The 21,925-nt window shown below is 44.4% G+C and overlaps 1 protein-coding gene across 1 annotated transcript in view; it reads right to left on the bottom strand.

The window, feature by feature from the left end:
* Window positions 1–14,089, bottom strand: part of LOC109924102 (beta-1,4 N-acetylgalactosaminyltransferase 1-like) — a 122,513-nt gene extending 108,424 nt beyond the window's left edge. The window contains exon 1 of the mRNA XM_048618827.1: window positions 13,902–14,089. The gene's annotated coding sequence lies outside the window, so the exon portion shown is untranslated. The remainder of the gene's footprint in view (window positions 1–13,901) is intronic.
* Window positions 14,090–21,925: the final 7,836 nt, after the last annotated feature.

Below are 21,925 nucleotides of genomic sequence, written 5' to 3'. Positions count from 1 at the left end.
CTCTCTCTCTCTCTTTCCCCATCTTGCCCACACCACTATGGTCAGCACTTGTGTGACAATTCCCCCTTTACTCCAAATACTCTTTCCTGAACGCACTCACATTTGCAGAGAGAAGAGTGGCTGTTTGGCCAAACAGGTCTATGTTCATGTTTAAGCTCTATTCAAGCCTCCCCTCATCCTTTCTTCAGTGGGTGCCAATACGTCTTCCTCCTTGTTGTATCCTCACGGTGTTGAAATCAACTTAGAGTGCACCGTCATCATCTTTAATCCCTTCTCAAGGCTGCAAATCTTCACCTTCACAGTCTTCGTTTCCAAGGAGCATCTGCTTCCGTTTGAAAATTTTGAGCTTGGCTCAACCAACCGCTGCTGCCCTCATCGTCTCTCCTCCTCCTGTCAAACTCTGGCACTGGCTTTCATGAGTAGGCCCAGGGCCTACTTTCACTGACACTTCTCAACAAGCCATTGTTTAAAAGCATCTGCTTCTCCAAGAATAAAGTGACACATTGTTCAACGGCAAACAAGTGAATCACACATTTTACTATGTATCCACTTTTGAATAGAGACGAAGACTAACACAGTCAGCAGGCTCCACACACAGCAGCGATACACAGAGATCAGCGTTATGTCAACCCCATGAGGTCAGCAAATGGAAAAAAAATGACCTTGCACAGATTCCATATTCTGTGGAGTTGGATGTTCTTATTGGCTGAAGGGTTTCAGGATCAAAGCACGATTCAGCACAGATGGAGGCCACTCAGATTCTGTCACATTTGCGCCTGCTCTCTTCAAGATTAAATTGCCTAATTCTGCCTCTGCCCCTGCAACTTTGTTTCCCCTCTTTTGGATAAATGACAAATTCCTTTTTGAAAAGCCATGATTAAAATCAAACACAGTCCCAGGCAGGACATTTCCACATCCTGAATGTAAACCATCTATTCTTGGTCATTTCATTTGTATTATAGATAGTTTCTAATCAACCTCTTCAAAGATGGTATGACATACCTCTGGAGCAGGTGGAATTTGAACCTGGGCCTCCTAGTCCAGAGGCAGGGACACTACCAATGCGCCATAAGAGCCCCATCTCATTCCTGATATATGCGTGCCCATGCCAGTTTGTGAGCTGGGCATAAATAGAGTCCTACGGCCGTACAGCACAAAAACAGACTCTTCGGTTCAATTTGTCCATGCTGACCAGATATCCTAAATTAATCTAGTCCCATTTGCCAGCATTTGGCCCATACCCCTATAAACCTTTCCTATTCATATACCCATCCAGATGCCTTTTAAATGTTGTAATTGTACCAGCTTCCACCACTTCCTCTGGCAGCTCATTCCATACATGCACCACCCTCTGTGTGAAAAAGTTGTCCCTCAGGTCACTTTTAAATCTTTCCTCTCTCACCTTAAACCTATGCCCCTCTAGTTTTGGACTCCCCCACCCTGGCTATTCACCCTAGCCATGCCCCTCATGATTTTATAAACCTCTATAAGGTCACCCCTCAGCCTCTGACGCTCCAGGGAAAATAGCCCCAGCCTATTCAGCCTCTATCTACAGCTCAAACCCTCCAACAACCTTGTAAATCTTTTCTGCACCCTTTCAAGTTTAAGAACACCCTTCCTGTAGCAGGGAGACCAGAATTTCAGGTGAGGAGATTGAATTTCCTGCAAGCAGCCAATTTCCTCGCTTTTTTGTTTTAAGAGAGGGTTTGTTTCTGTTTCAATTTTTTAATAAAGAAAAATGCAGGTTGCCTGCACTTTCGAGTTGAACACCAATTGCAGCCTCTATTTTATGCTTGAGCTCATTAATCAGACAGATGAATTACTGGGTGTTTGCATCCTCACGTAGTGTCTTGTTTTGACTCCAAATAATGGAAAAATGAGGACACTCCTCATGACAAAAGAAATTTTTAAAAAAAGCAAAGACACTCAAGGCAGTTCTACTATTCTGCAAAATCCTAACCACACCACTCTCCTGCCCAATTCTCAATTCCCTTAGTGTCTAAAACATCCATCAGTCTCAGTTTCAGATATTCTCCATGTCAGACTATCCGTAGAAAATAGGGTCACAAAGTCATACAGCGCAGAAAAGGCCCGTGGGCCCATTGAGTCTACACTGACATAACAACCATTAAAGGCACACTAACCCTTACGTCCTGCACTTGTCCCATATTCCTCAACATTATGATATTTCAAGTGCTTCCCAGGCAGTGCATTCTGGAGTCCCAATACCCGCTGAGTGAAATTTTTTTTCTCAAATTCCCTCTCTATTTCCTGCCCCTTTCCCTAAAACTATGTCCTCTCATGATTGATGCGTCAAACAAAGGGAACAGCTACTCTCTATTCACTCTATCCATATCACTCATAATCTTATACACCTCATTCATGTCCCCTAACTCAGTCTTCTCTGCTCTAAAGAAAAGAATTCTGGTCTCCCTGCTATAGGAAGGATGTTGTGAAATTTTAAAGGGTTCAGAAAAGATTTACAAGGATGTTGCCAGGGTTGGAGGGTTTGAGCTATAGGGAGAGGCTGAATAGACCGGGGTTTTTTTTCCTGGAGTGTCAGAGGCTGAGGGATGGCCTTATAGAGGTTTATAAAACCATGAGGGGCATGGATAGGGTGAATAGACAAAGTCTTTTCCCCAGGTTAACGGGGGGTCCAAAACTAGAGGGACATAAGTTTAAGGTGAGAGGGGAATGATTTAAAAGGGACCTGAGGGGCAACTTTTTCACACAGAGAGTGGTGTGTGTATGGAATGAGTTGCCAAGAAACAACTGTGTACAACTCTGTAAAACAATCCAATCCTATCTAGTCTCTCCTTATAGCTCAGTTTCTCCAGCCCAGGCAACATCCTGGTCAACCTTCGCTGTACCCACTGCAGTGCTATCATATCCTTCCTGTAATGTTCCTGAGAACTGCACACAGTACCCCACTCTGTACAATTCCAACATTACCTCCTCCCTCTTATACTCTTATGCCATGACCGATGAAAGTAAAGAGGGTAAAAGATTCAAAAGATTTGCAAAACCCTTAGCAAAGGATTTCTCCGCATCTCGGTTTGAAACCGCTGTTCCCTTATCCCACGAGGGGAAACAGCCTCTTGGCGTCCACCCTGTCAAAACCTCTCAGGGACATAATTCTTTGAAGTTTGCGTCACATGTAGACAGGGTGGTTAAGAAAGTGTTTAGCACACTTGCTTTCATTGCTCAGTCCTTTGAGTATGGGAGTTGGGACAGTATGTTGAGGTTGTACAGGACATTGGTGAGGTCTCTTCTGGAGTACTGTGTCCAGTTCTGGTCACCCTGTTGTAGGAAGGATATTATTATTAAGCTGGAGAGGGTTCAGAAGAGGTTTACCAGGATGTTGCCAGGAATGGAGGGTTTGAGTTATAAGGAGAGGCTGGATAGGCTGGAATCTGTGTCCACCGGAGCGTAGGAGGTTGAGGGATGACCTTATTGACTTTTATAAAATCATGACGGGTATAGATAAGGTGAATGGTAGGGGTCTTTTCCTTAGGCTGGGAGAATTTTAAGACTGAGGGCATAGTTTTAAGGTGAGAAGAGAAAGATTTAAAACAAACATGGGGACTTTATTTTTAAACACATAGAGTGGCTTGTGTGTGGAATGAACTTCCAGAGGAAGTGGTGAATGTGGGTCCAGTTACAGTGTTTAAAAGGCATTTGGATAAATACATGAATAGGAAAGGTTTGGAGGGATATGGGCCAAGCACAGGCAGGTGGGACTAGTTTAGTTTGGGATTAAGGTTGGCAATGGACCAGTAGGGCCAAAGGGTCTGTTTCCGTGCTGTAGGATTCTACGACTCTATGACTCTCAGAATTTTATGTTTCAATCTGTGCTTTGCTGGGCCTCCCTGTGCCCAGAAAACTGTAGATTTCCCCTCTTCCTTTCAGGAGCAGGCATAATTTGATGGAACATCATACCAGCTAGAAAACAGGTTGGTTTGAGTTGGAACAAGCAAAGAATGAAGTCAAAGACAACAGAGGGGAGAAATAGAAATTCAATCAGTAAAGTCTGAGCTGAAATGCTCCTCAACTGATCGCAGTGTAATTACTATCCAGAACATAGTGTCTCAGATGGAAAGCTTTTCGTCATGTGTAATATCAACAAGTAAATTGGATCATCATTCTTGGACATCAGCCTAAGATTTCACCACTCACAACGCAACCATTCTCCGTCATATCTTCACCTTTCCAAAAGAAAGAAAGATTCTATGGAGATGCTGTCCCTCTCACATCCGAACAACATTCTGAATCAGGCTCCAGGGTGTAGAATATTTCCGAAGTTTCTGGCTCCCAGAGTCAGTAGCAGAACACTCCCAGGATTTAAACCAGACAGACCACCCAGCTTTGGCCTAGGCACCAGAAACAACAACAGCAGAAACAGCCCTGCTGACTCTGCAAGGTCCTCTTCACTAATACCTGGGAGCTAGTGGCAAAATTGGGAGAGCTGTCTCACAGACTAGTCAAGCAACATCCTGACACAGTCATACTCACAGAATCATACCTTACAATGTCCCAGACACCACCATCACCGTCCCTGGGTATGTCCTGTCTCACCAGCCGGACAGACCCAGCAGAGGGGATGGCACAGTGGGATACAGTCGGAAGGGAGTTGCTCTGGGAGTCGCTCTGGGAGTCCTCAACATTGACTCCGGACCCCATGAAGTCTCATGGCTTCAGGTTAAACATGGGCAAGGAAATCTCCTGCTGATTACCACATACCGTCTCCCTCAGCTGATGAATCAGTACTCCTCAATGTTGAACAACACTTGGAGGAAGCACTAAGGATAGCAAGGGCACAAAATGTACTCTGGGTGAGGATTTCAAAGTCCACCACCAGGAGTGGCTCAACAGCAGTACGACTGATCGAGCTGGTCGGGTCCTAAAGGACATAGCTGCTAGACTGGGTCTGCGGCAGGTGGTGAGGGAACCAAAAAGAGGGGAAAACATACTTGACCTCATCCTTACCAATCTGCCAGCTGCAGTTGTATCTGTCCATGACAGTATTGGTAAGAGTGACTATCGCATAGTCCTAGTGGAGACGAAGTCCCACCTTCACATTGAGAATAACCTCCATCGTGTTGTGTGACACTATCACCATGCTAAATGGGACAGACTTCACACAGATCTAGCAACTCAAGACTGGGCATCCATGAGTCGCTGTGGGCCATCAACAGCAGCAGAATTGTACTCCAGCACATTCTATAACCTTATGGCCCAGCATATCCCCCACTCAACCATCACCATCAAGCCAGGGATCAATCCTGGTTCAATGAAGAGTGCAGGAAGGCATGCCAGGAGCAGCACCAGGCATACCTGCAGATGGGGTATCAACCTGGTGAAGCCACCAAACAGGACTACTTGCATGCCAAATAGCAAAAGCAGCAAGTGATAGACAGAGCTAAGCAATCCCATAACCAACGGATCAGATCTAAGCTCTGCACTCCTGCCACATCCAGTTGTGAATGGTGGTGGACAATCAAACAACTCATTGGAGGAGGAGGCTCCACAAATATCCCCATCCTCAATGATGGAAGAGCCCAGCACATCAGTGCAAAAGATAAGGCTGAAGCATTCGCAGCAATCTTAAGCCAGAAGTGCCGAGTGGATGATCCACTTGGTCCCCAGCATTATAGATACCAGTCTTCAGCCAGTTCGATTCACTCCACATGATATCAGGAAACAGTTGGAAACACTGGATACTGCAAAGGCTACGGGCCCTGACAACATCCCAGCAATAGTACTGAAGACTTGTGCTCCAGAATTTACCGCTCCCCTAGCCAAGCTGTTCCAGTACAGTTACAACCCTGGCATCTACCTAACAATGTGGAAAATTGCCCTGTATTACCACCCCATCAGACTCCTCTCGATCATCAGTAAAGTGATGGAAGGTGTCAGTAACAGCGCTATCAAGCAGCACCTGCTCAGCAATAACCTGCTCAGTGACACTCAGTTTGGGTTCCGCCAGGGCCACTCAGCTCCTGACCTCATTACAGCCTGGCACACAGGAAGATGGTCGTAGTTGTTGGAGGTCAGTCATCTCAGCTCCAGGACATCTCTGCAGCATTTCCTCAGGGTAGTGTCCTCGGCCCAACCATCTTCAGCTGTTTCATCAATGACCTTCCCTCCATCATAAGGTCAGAAGTGGGGATGCTCGCTGATGATTGCACAATGTTCAGCACCATTTGTGACTCCTCAGATACTGAAGCAGTCCATGTTCCAATGCAACGAGATCAGGACAATATCCAGGCTTGAGCTGACAAGTGGCAAATAATATTCATGCCACACAAATGCCAGGCTCTGACCATCACCAATAAGAGACAATCTAACCACCTCCCCTTGACATTCAATGGTGTTACCATCACTGAATCCCCCACTATCAACATCCTGGGGGTGAGCATTGACCAGAAATGCAACTGGCCTCTCCATGTAAACACAGTGACTACAACAGCGGGTCAGAGGCTAAGAATACTGTGGTGAGGAACTCACCTCCAGACTCCCCAAAGGCCTGTCCACCATCTACAAGGCACACATCAGGAGTGTGATGGAATACTCCCCACTTGCCTGGATGAGTGTAGCCCCAACAACACTCAAGAAGCTTGACACCATCCAGGACAAAGCAGCCGCTTGATTGGCACCACATCCACAAGTATCCACTCCCTCCACCACTGACGCTCAGTAGCAGCAGTGTGTACTATCTACAAGATGCACTGCAGAAATTCACCAAAGATCCTCAGACAGCACCTTCCAAACCCATGACCACTTCCATCTAGAAGGACAAGGGCAGCAGATACATGGGAACACCACGCCCTGCAAATTCCCCTCCAAGCCACTCACCATCCTGACTTGGAAATATATCACCATTCCTTCAGTGTCGTTGGGTCAAATTCCTGGAATTCCCTCCCTAAGGACATTGTGGGTCAACCTACAGCACATGGACTGCAGCGGTTCAAGAAGGCAACTCACCATCACCTTCTCAAGGGGCAACTAGGGACGGGCAATAAACGCTGGGCCCAGCCAGTGATCCCCACATTGCATGAACAAATAAAGGAGGTCAGGTGCAGTATAGTTGTGACACTGCTCCCTTATGATGCACCTTAAGTTCATTTCACCAAAGAGCAATTGTACATCCTTTCAAACCTTGGCAGATTCGAACCCGGGTCTTAACAGTGAGAAAACTGGTTGTGAAACCATTGCACTAGCCCCTAGCAAATTTGCAAACATCCTCTGTATGTGTGTAACTAATTCATGATCCCAATTCTACTGAAGATGCATCTGATTCCATCGCACACCATGTGTTTGTAACCACAAACTGAGATTTTCAGACGTTAATGAATACAAAAAATGCCCCAGCATGGATGTGGTTTGACTAAGTCACAGATGGTACAGATATGAGTCAGTTCTTTGGGACTTATCTATGTGGGGTGCACATTACTGGAAGAATAAGGGCAACTTAATGATACACAACATTATTAATGTGCAACTCAGACAGCACATTTAGGGGGGCAAGAGACAGGCTATGAGTTTCAAATCTCCAGAACATGTTAGCCAATGTAAACTCCTATGTCATTTGCCTCACACTTGCCGTTAGCCTCCCTGTTATTTGTAAGAACTCGCTGAAATTGCACAGTGATTGTCATTTCAACTCACTGCAGAAAATTAGGTCTGGCAATTAGCAGCGTAATTATCTTTTTCAAAACAATTTTCTATCCAATGCCAAACAACTTCTGCGGTCAGGAGAACAACAACTGATACTGTTCAATCTCCTTCTGACGTATCGTCAATTGTTGTTAGAAGTCTAACAAAATTTTACATCTAAAATTTCAACTTTTCTTTTCCTTCTCTATTGTTTATCAGCTCACATTTCAAAGCAAGTGGCACCATAGAACATGTTGGCTAAAGGGGCCAAAAAGGACATATTGAATCTGCTAATTGAGAAAATTATATCCTCAGTGAAATGAGTTACACCTTTGTCTAGAATATTGAAGATTTGAAGATCCAATTAAGTGAGAATGAAAGTAGAGATGCTCGGCAGATACAACTTGACATTTTAATATTTAAAAATACACATTCAACAAGCTATAAATCCCCAGCCTTGCAAATACGTCCAACTGAAAAATATTAATAATTTGACACGGAGAATGTTTAAATTTCTGGTTCACTGACATTTCGACACTGCTCATTCTGCAGTAATGTACAGGAATGTTGTTATTGCTATTTTGCTGCCTGTCATTCACAAAGGACTCTGAATCATTTCAAACTGCCGAATTCTCAATGCTTTTTTTTAAAGCAGTTTCACAGCCAGTACATCACTGTGACAATGAGATTGTGATTTGCCTTGTGACTGAGGACCAACGTATATCCTGACAGCAATCAAAACAGAAAATGCTAGAGAATCTCAGCAGGGCTGGCAGCAACTGTGGAGAGACAGAGAGAGAGACAGACTTACTGTTAAGCCCACATGGCTCTTTTTCAGAGCTGAAGCAAACATTCCAGTAAAAGATTTGTGACATGTATCTGCTCATTTCCACTTCTTCTTGTCTAACTCAATCTCTCCTCAAGGGTCCCCTGACACATTTAGTAATTCCCTTTGGCTGTCATATCCATTTTTTACCCCTTTTTATTCATTAACAGGATGAGGGCGGTAGAATAAACCAAACTATTTTCATACAATACAAATTTAAAGATTTTGAAAAACTGTATTCAATAAAATACTATTCCATTAATCCCAAAATCCTCCTTTACAACATTCACACTAAAAAGAATTCCAGTCTATTTCACATCTATGAGGCTTAATTTAATGGTTGCTTCAATTCCTTATCTTGAGAATCTGATAGCCTCTTCCTGAAGCCTTTGTACAGCAGAGCTTAGATTTTCTTAGCTTCAAATAACCCCTTCAGGGTTTCAACCAAACATTTCTGATCTGGAACTTTTAAACTAAACTCCTTACACTGAGGCAACAACTTTCTGAACAGGCCAAAACAACCTCCTTTTCTTAGGAGCAACAGCTTTAGACATCTAGCTTCAGCCAAGACGTCTGCAGACTACCTGGAAATTGAAACTAGATTGGCTTTTGTTTGAAGCTATGACTATTTCCCATAAGCCCAGAAAAAAACTCCTGAATCTTCTATCTGAAATCATCATGGCATTACACATTCCGCTGATAAACTCCTCCAATGGAAACAAAACCCCATTATTCTTCAGCAAGTCTCTTTCTGATATGATGTTTTAAAAGAAATCCTGCAAGTTAATCACTGAACCTCTTCGTAGACATGCAGAACAAAACACGAATGCTACTAGCTCAGGTTCAAACTCTGAAATGAACATAGATAAATTACACAGTTGCATCACATTAAGGAAGACATATTATTGTCTAAGCTTTTACTGAACATTTACTAAACTGAATGCTGTGCTCAAAGAGAGAGCTGTAACACCGGATGTCGGTTAGGAGCTTGGAGTGGAACAATTTTAGAGTCAACGACAAGCACTCCTTAGTTCAGATACAACATAGCTCCTCAACAAAGTTCCTTCTGATTTGTTCCAAATGTTGTGACAAAGCTTCAGTCTTTGGTCGCCACCCCTCAGGAACAAAGTGGGGGATCCTCAAGAGGGGAGAGAGGAGATTTACCAGAATGATTCCAAGGATAGGGGGTATTCGCTCCAAGGTTAGGGTGGGAGAAGCTAGGACTGTTCTCCTTGGAGCAAAGGAGATCAAGAGAAAATATGATCATGCAGTCATACAGCATGGAAACAGACCCTTCGGTCCAACCAGTCCACACCGACCATAATCCCAAACTAAACTCATCCCACCTGCCTGCTCCTGGCCCATATCCCTCCAAACCTTTTCTATTCATGTACTTATTCAAATGTCTTTTAAACATTTTAACTGTACCCACATCCACCACTTCCTCAGGAAGTTCATTCCACACACAAACCACTCTCTGTGTAAAAAAGTTGTCCCTCATGTCTTTTTTAAATCTTCCTCCTCTCACCTTAAAAATATACCCTCTAGTCCTGAAATCCCCCACCCAAGGAAAAGACCTCTGCCATTCACTTTATCTATACCCCTCAAGATTTTATAAACCTCAATAAAGTCACCCCTCAACCTCCTTCGCTCCAGTGAAAAAAGCCTCTCCTTATAACTCAAACCCTCCATTTCCAGCGCCATTCTGGTAAATCTCTTCTGAATCATCTCCAGCTTAATAACATCCTTCCTATAACAGGGCGACCAGAACTGGACACAGTACTCCAGAAGAGGCCTCAACATCAACTTGTATAACCACAACATAACATCCCAACTCCCATGCTCAAGGTCTGAGCAATAAAGGCAAGCATGCTAAACACCTTAACCACCCTGTCTATATGTGATTCAAACTTCAAAGAATTATGTACCTGAAGCCCTAGGTCTCTCTGTTGTACAACACTACCCAAGGCCCTACTTTTAATTGTACAAGTCCTGCCCTTGTTTGTTTTACCAAAATGCAACACCTTCCATTTATCCAAATGAGACTTCATCTGCCAATCTTCAGCTCGTTGACCCAATTGATCAAGATCTCTTTGTAATCTTAGATAACCTTCTTCACGGTCCACTATACCACCAATTTTGGTGCCATCCACAAACACACTGACTATGCCTCCTATATTCTCATCCAAATCATTTATTTAAATGGCAAAAAAAGTGGACCCAGCACTGACCCCTGTGGAACACCGCTGGTCACAGGTCTCCAGTCTGAAAAACATCCCTCCACCATTACTCTCTGTCTCCTGCCATTAAGCCAATTTTGTATCCATTTGGCAAGCTCACCCTGAATCCCATGTGACCTAACTTTACTAATTAGTCAACATGCGGAACCTTGTCAAAGACTTTACTAAAGTCCGTGTAGACAATATCTACCGCTCTACATTACCGATCGAGATGACAAGTTTAAATAAGGGGGGTAATAACATCTGCTTTCATTAACTTATTGTACAAGGACTCAGGGGTGGGGGGGGGGGGTGTCACATATTTCAGGCTTCGGACAAAAGACGTGTTGTTGGTGGGGTGGGCAAAGGTGAAAGAACATGAAGACGACATTTATTTTAACACAGCATGTGGTAAAGACCTGGAACTTGCTGCCAGCAAGTGAGGTGGAAAAAGAAACAAGGAATGAAAAACTAGGAAGGAACAGAGCAGGAGGGGAGGACTGGCTGGGTGGCTCCACTGAGAGTCAGCATGGACTTGATGGGAGGAATGGCCTCTGTTTGTATTGCTCATGTAGGCCTTCTGTAGCAACCGTTACTGTTCCAGCACTGGCACAGCAGCTACCTGCTGAGTGAGGTGTGCTGTTTAGCACAAAATTTCTTGGGGGAGCTGCTCAAACTTATCCCTCAGGGCATAAGACAGAGGTGACAGATATCCTACAGTTCCAGTGCTGAGACTAAATCGAATTATTACTCACCATATGCCACTCCCCTCCCAAAATCAAACTTTGCTTGCCCTGATCAAGACATGTGCCCCCCCACTTACATGCTGATCTCAGCATGGGAATAGTCTTAACAAACAACCCACAGTGATTCAGTCACTTCCACACAAACCCATGCCTCTACAAAGCAGACATCGTTCCCTTGTGTTGTTGACCTCAGTGACAATGGATGCAAACTCCACGACTTTAATCATTTTGATAACGGAAGTAGGATACTGCAGTTGCTGCTGGAGACCTAAAAGGTTGCTGGAGAAACTCAGCAGGTCCGGCAGCATCTATGGAGAGGGAAAGAAAAACAGAGATAACATTTCGCGTCCAAAATAGCTCCTTTGGGATGGCTCACTCTTCATCTCAATTTCAGCTCGCAATCCTGCTTCCTGTTTGCTCCCGGTCAGGCAAGACCTTGTTTTTGTTATTTACATTCTCATACTTGTTTTCAAATCCCTTTGCAGCCTCACCATCTCTCAAATTACCCTAACCCTCCTCATTCCCCTAATTCTGAACCCTTTCACGTTTCACAACATCCTTCCTATAGCAGGGAGTCCAGAATTGAATGCAGAATTCCAAAAGTGGCCTAACCAATGTCCTGTACAGCTGCAACATGACCCTCCCAACTCCTATACTCAATGCATTGACCAATAAAAGCAAGCGTACCAAACGCCATCTTCACTACCCTGTGACTCCACCTTCAAGGGTGACTCTCCTTTCAAAGAACCATGAACCTGCACTCCAAGGTCTCTTTGTTCAGCAACACTCCCCAGGGCCTTACCATTAAGTGTATAAGTCCTGCCCTGATTTGCTTTTCCAAATTGCAGCACCTCACATTTATCTAAATTTCACTCCATCTGCCACTCCCCAGCCCATTGGCCCATCTGATCAAGGTCCCATTGTACTCTGAAGTGACCTTCTTAGCTGTCCACTACGCCTCCAATTTTGGTGTCAGCTGCAAACTTACTAACCATACCTCCTATGTTCACATCCAAATCATCTATATAAATGGCAAAAATCAGTGGACCCAGCACCGATCCTTGTGGCACACCGCTGGTCATAGGCCTCCAGTCCGTAAAACAACCCTCCACCACCCTCTGTCTCCTACTTTCAAGCCAATTTTGTAACCAAACAGCTCGTTCTCCCTGTATTGCACGTGATCTAAACTTGCTAACCAGTCTATCATGAGGAACCTTGTCAAACACCTTACTGAAGCCCATACTGACAACGTCCACCGCTCTGCCTTCAATCTTCTTTGTTACTTCTTCAAAAAACTCAATCAAGTTAGTGAAACATGATTTTCCCCCACCCTGGGGAAAAGTCCTTGTCTATTCACCCTATCCATGTCCATCATGATTTTATAAACCTCTATAAGGTCACCCCTCAGCCTCTGATGCTCCAAGTATTGCTGGGTTTTTTGTACCCTCTGAAAAGGGCTCTATATAAATGTATAATAAATCAATATGTTCAGAGATGTTATGACACACCTCTGGAGCAAGGTGGCTTGAACCTGGGTCTCCTGGCTCAGAATTAGGGACGCTACCACTGAACCACAAAAGCCCCAATTTCATTCCCCTAAACATATTGGAGAGGCGGAGGGGCATAGCTGTTTCACATATACATCTTTTTTCCTGCCAACTTTAGTCATAAGGTCGCATGGGTTTTGGTGACAAATTGTGTCAGAGAACATTCCCCTGAAGCACACATGAAGGTGCTATTTAAACTCTATTGCTGGATGGAAAGAATCAGGTTGGGGGGGGGGGGGGGGGCTGTTGGAGGTGGTGGTGGAGAGTTCTTCAGTTTCCATTCTTGCACATTCCAGCAAACTAGAGCCCTTCTTAACAATGCAGTCACTGTGCTGCCCACGTGATGATATTGCAGACCACAGATGCCCATACACACCCCTCCCCAAACAGCCAAAGTCATTATTCTTTGCAAAATATTGACAAATCTGAGCTGGCTATGGATTTAAACATGAACCCCGGCTTCGCTTTTTTTTGCTTTCACAAACAGTTCCAGGGGCTCTGTGGAAAGCAATCTGATCCACTTAAGTTTTTTTTAAAAAGATATATATATATATATATACACACACACACTCCAGCGTTTGCAATCTCACAATAGACCGGCAGTCATAGAACATTTTACATTTGGGATGAAGGCTATGCACAGCTTACCTTCCCAGTATCACTGGATGAAGCGTCCAAGGCTGGAATTTCTTGTTTATTCTCTAAAGCATAATGGTTGCAAGAAGCCATGCAAACACACACACATCAATGTATTTTATCTGAAATTCTATTGTCCCATGTACAATTTTTTTTGCAAGAAAATCAACACGCAAAAGAGGGCGGTTTGCAAGAATGGCATTTCAAAAAAAATTCAAATCAAAGGAACACAGATGTGTTTTTTTTGCTGGTTGCTCAGGACTTACCTTACCTGTTATGCGGTTAACGGTATGTTTCTCTCCCCCTCCTCTCTCTCAACAAACAGACGGATGCACTCCACATTCTGATTTTTTTTCTCTCTCTCCCTCCCTCGAACACTCCGCAGCTCTGCAACCTTTCCCGGTCAATGAGAGTGCGGCTGTTGGCCAGACCTGGGATTCGCTCCCTCCAGTGGGATAGCTGCAGAATAGCAGAGAGAAAGAGGAATTTACCCCACGTACCTCCAAATAATATAATTGCAACAGACAAGGAAACTCAGCTCATTTACTTCTCAGCCCTATTAATTAGCGAGCAACATTACCAACACAACAATAAAAGGATTTTCCAGAGCTGTGCATTTGAGAATGTGTTTGATGCATTATTTCTGAAGGGCGAGAGAGGAGACTGCTTGAAATATCAGGGGAGCCGCAGGACCACAGACCTCAGGTAATTGACAAAACAAAATTCGAGGGATGGCGAGGATCTAGCCAAAAGTTGCTGTGATCTAGAATACTGAGCCAATCGTGTTAAATTTGAAAGGAAAGGAGGGAGTGGATTGATTGTGGATTATACACCATCCTTTTCGGTGCAGTGGTAACGTTCCTGCCTCTGAACTGGGAGACCTGGGTTCAAGTCCTGCCTGATCTTGAAGTGGGGAAGCAGCACCGTAACATTAAAGTAGGATTGCATTGATAGTGGGCCTCACGAGCTTGCCAAGTGTATATCAGTATAGGAAGTCTTTTTGACAATGTCAAGCCTAAAGTGGAGAGGCAGCGTTTTAATGTAGCATCTCTGAACAGGTTGATCAGAGAAAGCATTGAACACTCAATGACTGGGAAATAGGCCATTCGGCCTGCTTTGCCCATGCTACCGTTTCTACAAAAGAGCATTTGGAGGGTTTAAGAATGGGGTGCAGGCGGTAAGCCAAATGGCCTCTTTCTGTGCTGCACTGTCCTCTCTGCAGTCTCTTGCATTTTTACCATTAACCTTGAAGTAAGGAAGTTACCTGCAGTCAGCACTGGGTCATACCTTTGTGTCTTGAACTGCAGCTTTTAGTCATTTCAAGCTGCCATTGGCCATCTAAGTCGAGCAGTAAGGATCTTGTGGTGCAAAGCTTAGTATCCCTATCTCTAGTGTAGGTGATCCTAGCCTTAGTCCCTAGAGGTGTGTCATTACCATATCCAGATGGTTTGATTAATGTCAATGTAGACAAAGTTTACTCACACGGATAACTTATTGCTCTAGGTATTTTAAATCAACCTGCTCAGAGATATTATGACACAACTCTGGAGCAAGTGGGGCTTGAACCTGGGTCTCCTGGCTCAGAGTTAGGGGCACTACCACTGTCCCACAAAACCCCAGTTTTGTTGCCCTACACATATTGGAGAGAGGGGTGAGGGGCATGGCTGTTTGACCTATTGCCAGTGGACAGTTTATTGATGAAATATTCAGGAATATGTGTTGGGAACCCAATGTCAGGGCCATCACAGTTCACTCCCATGTTTCCCCAACATCTACCCATGCGGCCGCTTTTATGGTGAATCACTGGAAAGAAAAGGAGTCCTGCCAATAGTAGTGATGGAAAGGTAGCAGATGTGGGCTATAAAGGTGTCCATGCCTCCTTGCCAGGGCATGACTGGCAACAGGCTTCCATTTGCATGCCCAAGCAATAGGACTAGACATTAAGTTTGGCCAACCCCATACCCCCACGCCCCCCTAGCGGAATACCATTGGTGAGGAGGTACCAGCATTTGTCACACACTCAGTGGCAGCACAAAGGGTAGGACAGCAGGCAGGGAAAAGCAAAGAAATGGCGCATGGAGTGCCAACTAGTTTCCAACCCCAGGGGCCATGTTTCTGAACCTGATGCCATTCTGAACCGACGCACAAAGCAACGTTGCTCTGAGCGCTGGAGGCATCAAAAAGCCAGCAACATCTGACAAAATTGTTACGACACGGAAAGAGGCCATTCAGCCCACTGTGCCTGCACGCCAACTGTCTTGGAAGAGAGACAGTGATGTTTCACACATCTTGCCTATCCGCGGTGCATCGCCAGCAGAATGCCCAATTACTAATGGTCCCTAGGCAGAGTTGTGACCTCCTGGGGGCAATGTTCTGTCTGGTGCTGGGGATGCTGTTGCCTCCATTACCCATGGGTCAGTCTGTCTGGATTCATCACATTGGAACATCAGCCAAACAGTCACCATCGTCCGGCACATTAAACCAAAGCTAAACTGTTGTGGATGCGGGAAACCTGAAATAAAATCAAGTTAAAATCTGAATCTAATCACCACCCCTATATATTCCATGGCGCTACCATCACTGAATTGCCCACTATCAACACCCTGGAGGTTACTATTGGCCAGAAACCCAACAGGACTCACCATATAAATACAGTGGCTACTAACACAGGTCAGAAGCTCGGAATCCTGTGGCGAGTAGCTCACCTCCTGATTCCCCAAAGCCTGTCCCACCATCTACAAGGCACAAGTCAGTAGTGTGATGGAATACTCCCCATTTGCCTGGATGGGTGCAGCCCCAACAACACTCAAGAAGCTTGACACCATCCAGGACAAAGCAGCCGCTTGATTGGCACCACATCCACAAACATCCACTCCCTCCACCACCGACGCTCAGTAGCAGCAGTGTGTACCATCTACAAGATGCACTGCAGAAATTCACCAAAGATCCTCAGACAGCACCTTCCAAACCCACGACCACTTCCATCTAGAAAGAGAAGGGCAGCAGATACATGGGAACACCACCCCCTGCAAGTTCCCTTCCAAACCACTCACCATCCTTACTTGGAAATATATCGCCGTTCCTTCACTGTCGCTGGGTTAAAATCCTGGAATTCCCTCCCTAAGGGCATTGTGGGTCAACCTACAGCACGTGGACTGCAGCGGGTCAAGAAGGCAGCTCACCCCCACCTTCTCAAGGGGCAATTAGCAATGGGCAACATGCCTTTTGAAGCAAAATACTGCAGATGCTGGAAATCTGAATAAGATGCAGAGAATGCCAGAGAAATTCAGCACCAGTGGAGACAGAAACAAACGTTTCCAGTCCAGTATGACTCTTTCCAAAATCATAGATGTAACTATGTAACAGGGGAAAGGACTCATTTTCACAGTGAGTCAAAATCTGTGCTGTTCGTCTGCCCACACTCAAATGACCTACCCAAGACAGAAAGATGGCAAACAAATGTAACCAGCCCCACCACCCGCCATCTAAGAGCTAGCAGGAGCACTGGGGGCATCTTATGACCCTACAGAAGGTAGATAGCAAGCTGCCTGCATCCCCGCAAAAATTAAATGAAGCTCATCCCACTTCCTTCCTGCCCTTCCTCACAGTGACTGATATCCAGAAGAACCCAGATTAGCGCATAGGAGACAATCTGCACACTCAACTACAAAAGAGATGCAGGGTTCTAAGTATTAATTGAGAGGGTGACAATCATTGTTAAGCCAAGAGTTTATTTGGTGGCATTTCTACTTTGCATGAAATGCCTATCTTCACAGATTTCTGCGACAGGAGGTGAATGTATAAGTACAGCAGATAAAGAAAGGCTGAAGAAAAGCTGAAATAAAATCAGAAATTGCTGGAAAAGCTCAGCAGGTCTGGCAGCATCTGTGGAGAGAGAAAGCAGAGTTAACATTTCAGATCCTTCAGAACCTGCTGAGGTTTTCCAGCAATTTCTGATTTCTTGTATCTGCAGTTCTTTAGGTTTCTTTCTCTGAAGAAAAGCTGCCTGTAACGTCATAACTTTTCACAATTGGAATGGATTCAGGTGGGGTTGACCATTTGTTAAGCCATGCTGCAGTGCATTCTGGGAAAGGCAGCAATACTCTGTGTTTCAATTGGCTGATCCACGTGTACAAAACGCAAGGACTGACCAATCAGCACTGTCATCCGATGTTATCTACCACTTCCTCTGGCAGCTCATTCCATACACACACCACCCTCTGCATGAAAAAGTTGCCCCTCCAATCCTTTTTATATCTTTCCCCTCTCACCTTAAACCTATGCCCCTCTAGTTTTGGACTCCCCCACCCTGGGGAAAAGACCTTGTCTATTTACCCTATCCATGCCCCTCATGATTTTATAAACCTCTATAAGGTCACTGCTCAGCCTCTGACGCTCCAGGGGAAAAATGTCCCAGCCTATTCAGGTGATCCTTCAAACTCAAATCCTTTTCAAATCTAACAGGTCTCACTTCCCACGACTGAAAAAAAAAACCCACGCTAGACCCAATAGCAGTTGATAGGTCAAAAGGTGAAAAATGGCAAAAAAAGCAAAATATAACCTTTCTAATTGAATGCACATAGTATTCAGAACAAAAGAGATAAATTAACCACACTAATACAGGTCAATGAGTACAATCTTATCGCCATTATGGAGGCATAGTTACAAGGAGATCAGAGCTGGGAACTAAATATTCAGGAACTCATCACTTTTCCAAAAGGACAGGCAGGAAGGAAAGGGTGCTGGAGTAGCATTGTTGGCACAGGGTGGAATAAGGACAATGGCAAGTAATGATCTTGGATCAGAAGATGTTGAATCCAGATGAGTGGTGTGAAAAAAGGGCCTAAAAGGGGAATCCCATGGCGACACGATCTATTTGTACATCTAGGAAGTCGTTAAAACTGAACTGAACTGCATGAGTTGCTGAGTTTATCAGTTCAATGAAAACAGTTTCAAGATGGAGTGTCTTGATCATTGTGATGTAGTGACATGGCGCTACTGTGCATGGCATCAGTGAGGTGGTAGCGTTAGTGAATAGGCTCATAGTGTCACAAAGTGCGTAGAGATGGCATTGTTTTCAGTAGCAACTTCTGTAGGATTATTGTGAAGTGGAGGCCACTTTTAGAATACTATGTACAATTCTGGTAGCCCTTCTATAGGAAGGACATTGCTAAACTTCAAAGGGAGCAGAAAAGATTTACAAAGATGTTGCCAGGACAGGAGGGTTCGAGCTATAGGGAGAGGCTGAACAGGCTGGGGCTATTTTCCCTGGAGCATCAGAAGCTGAGGGGTGGCCTTATAGAGGTTTATAAAATCATGAGGGGCATGGATAAGGTGCATAGACAAGGCTTTTTTTCCAACAGTGGAGTAGTCCAAAATTGGAGGGGCATAGGTTTAAGGTGAGAGAGGAAAGATTTAAAAGGGATATAAGAGGCAAATTAAGGGGGACTTAAGGTGAAAAGTTAGTGCATGTATGGAATGAGCTGCCAGAGGAAGTGGTGGAGGCTGGTACAATTACAACATTTAAATGGCATCTGGACGGGTACATGAATAGAAAGGGTTTAGAGGGATATGGGCCAAATGCTGGCAAATGAGACTAGGTCAGATTGGGATGTCTTTTCGGCACAGATGAGTTGGACTGAAGGGTCTGTTTCTGTGCTGTATGACTATGACTCTATGAATCCTTCATGATGTATGTCGAAATCTCACTCAGAACTGGTTGCAGCAACTCACTCAACCATTTGGCAAGTTCATTGTGTGCAGAACCAGTGGTCGATAAAATAAGGTGGAAAGGGATACCACTTTTGTGTGTCTTGGATAGCCCATACACATGTATCATGTCAGATACACCACTGGGCAGGCCAAGTCAAGCAAGGGCTTTTGTAACTTGCTCTCATCAGGGCTATGTGCTGAGGAGTGACTACAATCGATATAATTTTGTCATTCAGAGCAATGTAGGTTTTGTCAAATTGGTCATGCTTGTTAAATGTGATTATTCCAGTCCTTTTGTTTATGGTGCACTCACCTCTTGAGGCAATATGGTGACACAAAGGGCAAATGAAAGAAATTTGTTCACCTCACATCAAGCACAGTGTAAATTCTTAACCCTACTCCCAATCTGTTGAATCTCAACTTGCTAGCTCGACCATGGGACTATGTCTCACTTTAGTGTTATCAATGCACTTGGAAACAATCACCAGCACAACCTTGGATCTAATAAACTCTCAGAAAAATTCAATTACTAACTTGCCTGTTCTTAACTAACTTGTGAAGCAAGGTTCGTTGTTGATATGCTGAACTTGGTCTTTGTTTAGAATTAGAATTAGCTTGATTGTCATATGTACTCAGATGAGCACAGTGAAAAGTTTACAAGTCACCACTTATGGCACCATTTTAGCTGCCAAGATGCTGAAATAACTGCACAGAGGCTGGTATCCCATCACCAAGTCACCCTTTATTTACTTATGCACAGTACACTGGCCATGGCCAGTCAGCTCGGAGTCAGCCCCCTGAACTGAGGAGATTCTAAATCCTGATTCTTTCCTGATTGGCCCAGGTTAATAACCACTATCAAGGACCGCTTAGTCAATGAGGCCCACCTGGTTCCAATCACTACAATATATAGGTACAGATTCTTAAGGACAAATTCTTACGGGAAAAAAAAATTAGAAAAATAAAGAAATACCAAAAACAAAGAACAATAAAGTACAGGAACTTTGGCCCTCCAAGCATGTGCTGACACATTTTGCCCTTCCACAGTAAAACTGCCTTCACTTACCGGATCCATATCTCTCTATTCGCTTCCTATTCATGTATTTGTCTAGATGCTTCCTGAATGCTGCTATTATATCTGCTCCCACCACCTCCTCTGGCAGCGCGTTCCAGGCACGCACCACCCTTTGTGTGAAAAACGTGCCTCGTACATCTCTTTTAAATTTCCATCCTCCCCACCCTGAACCTGTGTCCCCTAGTAAGTGACCTCTCCACCCTAGGGAAAAGCCTCATACTTTCCACTCTTTCCACTCTTCACAATCTTATAAACTTTTATCAGGTCACCCCTCAACCTCCTGTTTTTCAGTGAAAACAAACCCAGTCTATCCAACCTTTCTTCATAGCTAAAATCCCCCATACCAGGCAACATCCTGGTAAACCTTTTCTGTACGCTCTCCAAAGCATCCACATCCTTCTGGTAGTGTGGTGGCCAGAACTGTACGCAATATTACAAATGTAGCCTAACTAAAGTTCGATAAAGCTGCAGCATAACTTGTCTATCCTTATACTCAATGCCCCTTCCAATGAAGGCAAGCATGTCATAGCCCTTTTGTACTACCTTATCTACCTGTGGTGACACCTTCAGTGTTCTGTGGACCTGCACGCCCAGATCCCTCTGCATATCAATACTCCTAAGGGTTCTGCTATTCACTGTATAATTTCCACCTATACTTGACCTTTCAAAATGCATCATCTCACATTTTCATTGATTAAACTCCATCTGCCATTTTTCTGCCCATGCCTCCAAATGATCTATATCCTGCTGTATCCTTTGACAATCCTCCTCATTATCCACAACTCCACCAATCTTTGTATTTATTGTCTGCTAACTTACTAATCAGACCAGCTGCATTTTCCTCCAAATCATTTATGTAGATCATGAACAGCAGAGGTACTAGCACTGATCCCTGTGGAACACCAGTAGTCATAGAGTCGTAGAGTCCTAGAGCATGGAGACAGGCCCTTGACCCAAACTGGCCCATGCCGACCAAAATGTCCATCCATGCTAACCCCATTTCCCTGCACTTGGGCCATATCCTTCTAAACCTTTCCTACCCATGTATTTGTCCAAATGCCTTTTAAATGTTGTTAATGTACCCACCTCAACCACTTCCACTGGCAGTTCATTCCATACGTGTACCACCCTCTGTGTAAAAAAGTTGCCCCTCGGGTTCCCATGTATTCTTTCACCTCTTACCTTAAACTGATGCCCTCTTGTCCTCGATTCTCCATCCCAGGGAAAATGACTGAGTGCATTCACCCTATCCATGCCTCTCATGATCTTATACACTTCTCTAAGATCCCCTTTCAGTCTCCTACACTCTAAAGAAAAAGTCCTAGCTTGTCCAACCTCTCCCTATAACTCAGTCCCTTGAGTCCTGGCAGCATCCTTGTAAATTTCTTCTGCACTCTTTCCAGTTTAGTAACATCCGTCCTATAGCAAGGTGAGCAAAACTGAACACACTACTCCAAGTGTGGCCTTACCAACATCCTGTACAACTGCAACATAACTTCCCAACTTCT

Source organism: Rhincodon typus, chromosome 41 (genome assembly GCF_021869965.1).
Source record: "Rhincodon typus isolate 14 chromosome 41, sRhiTyp1.1, whole genome shotgun sequence".
Classification (NCBI taxonomy): domain Eukaryota; kingdom Metazoa; phylum Chordata; class Chondrichthyes; order Orectolobiformes; family Rhincodontidae; genus Rhincodon; species Rhincodon typus.
The sequence above is the reverse complement of the archived record's forward strand: the minus strand, read 5'-3'. Positions and strand labels throughout refer to the sequence as shown.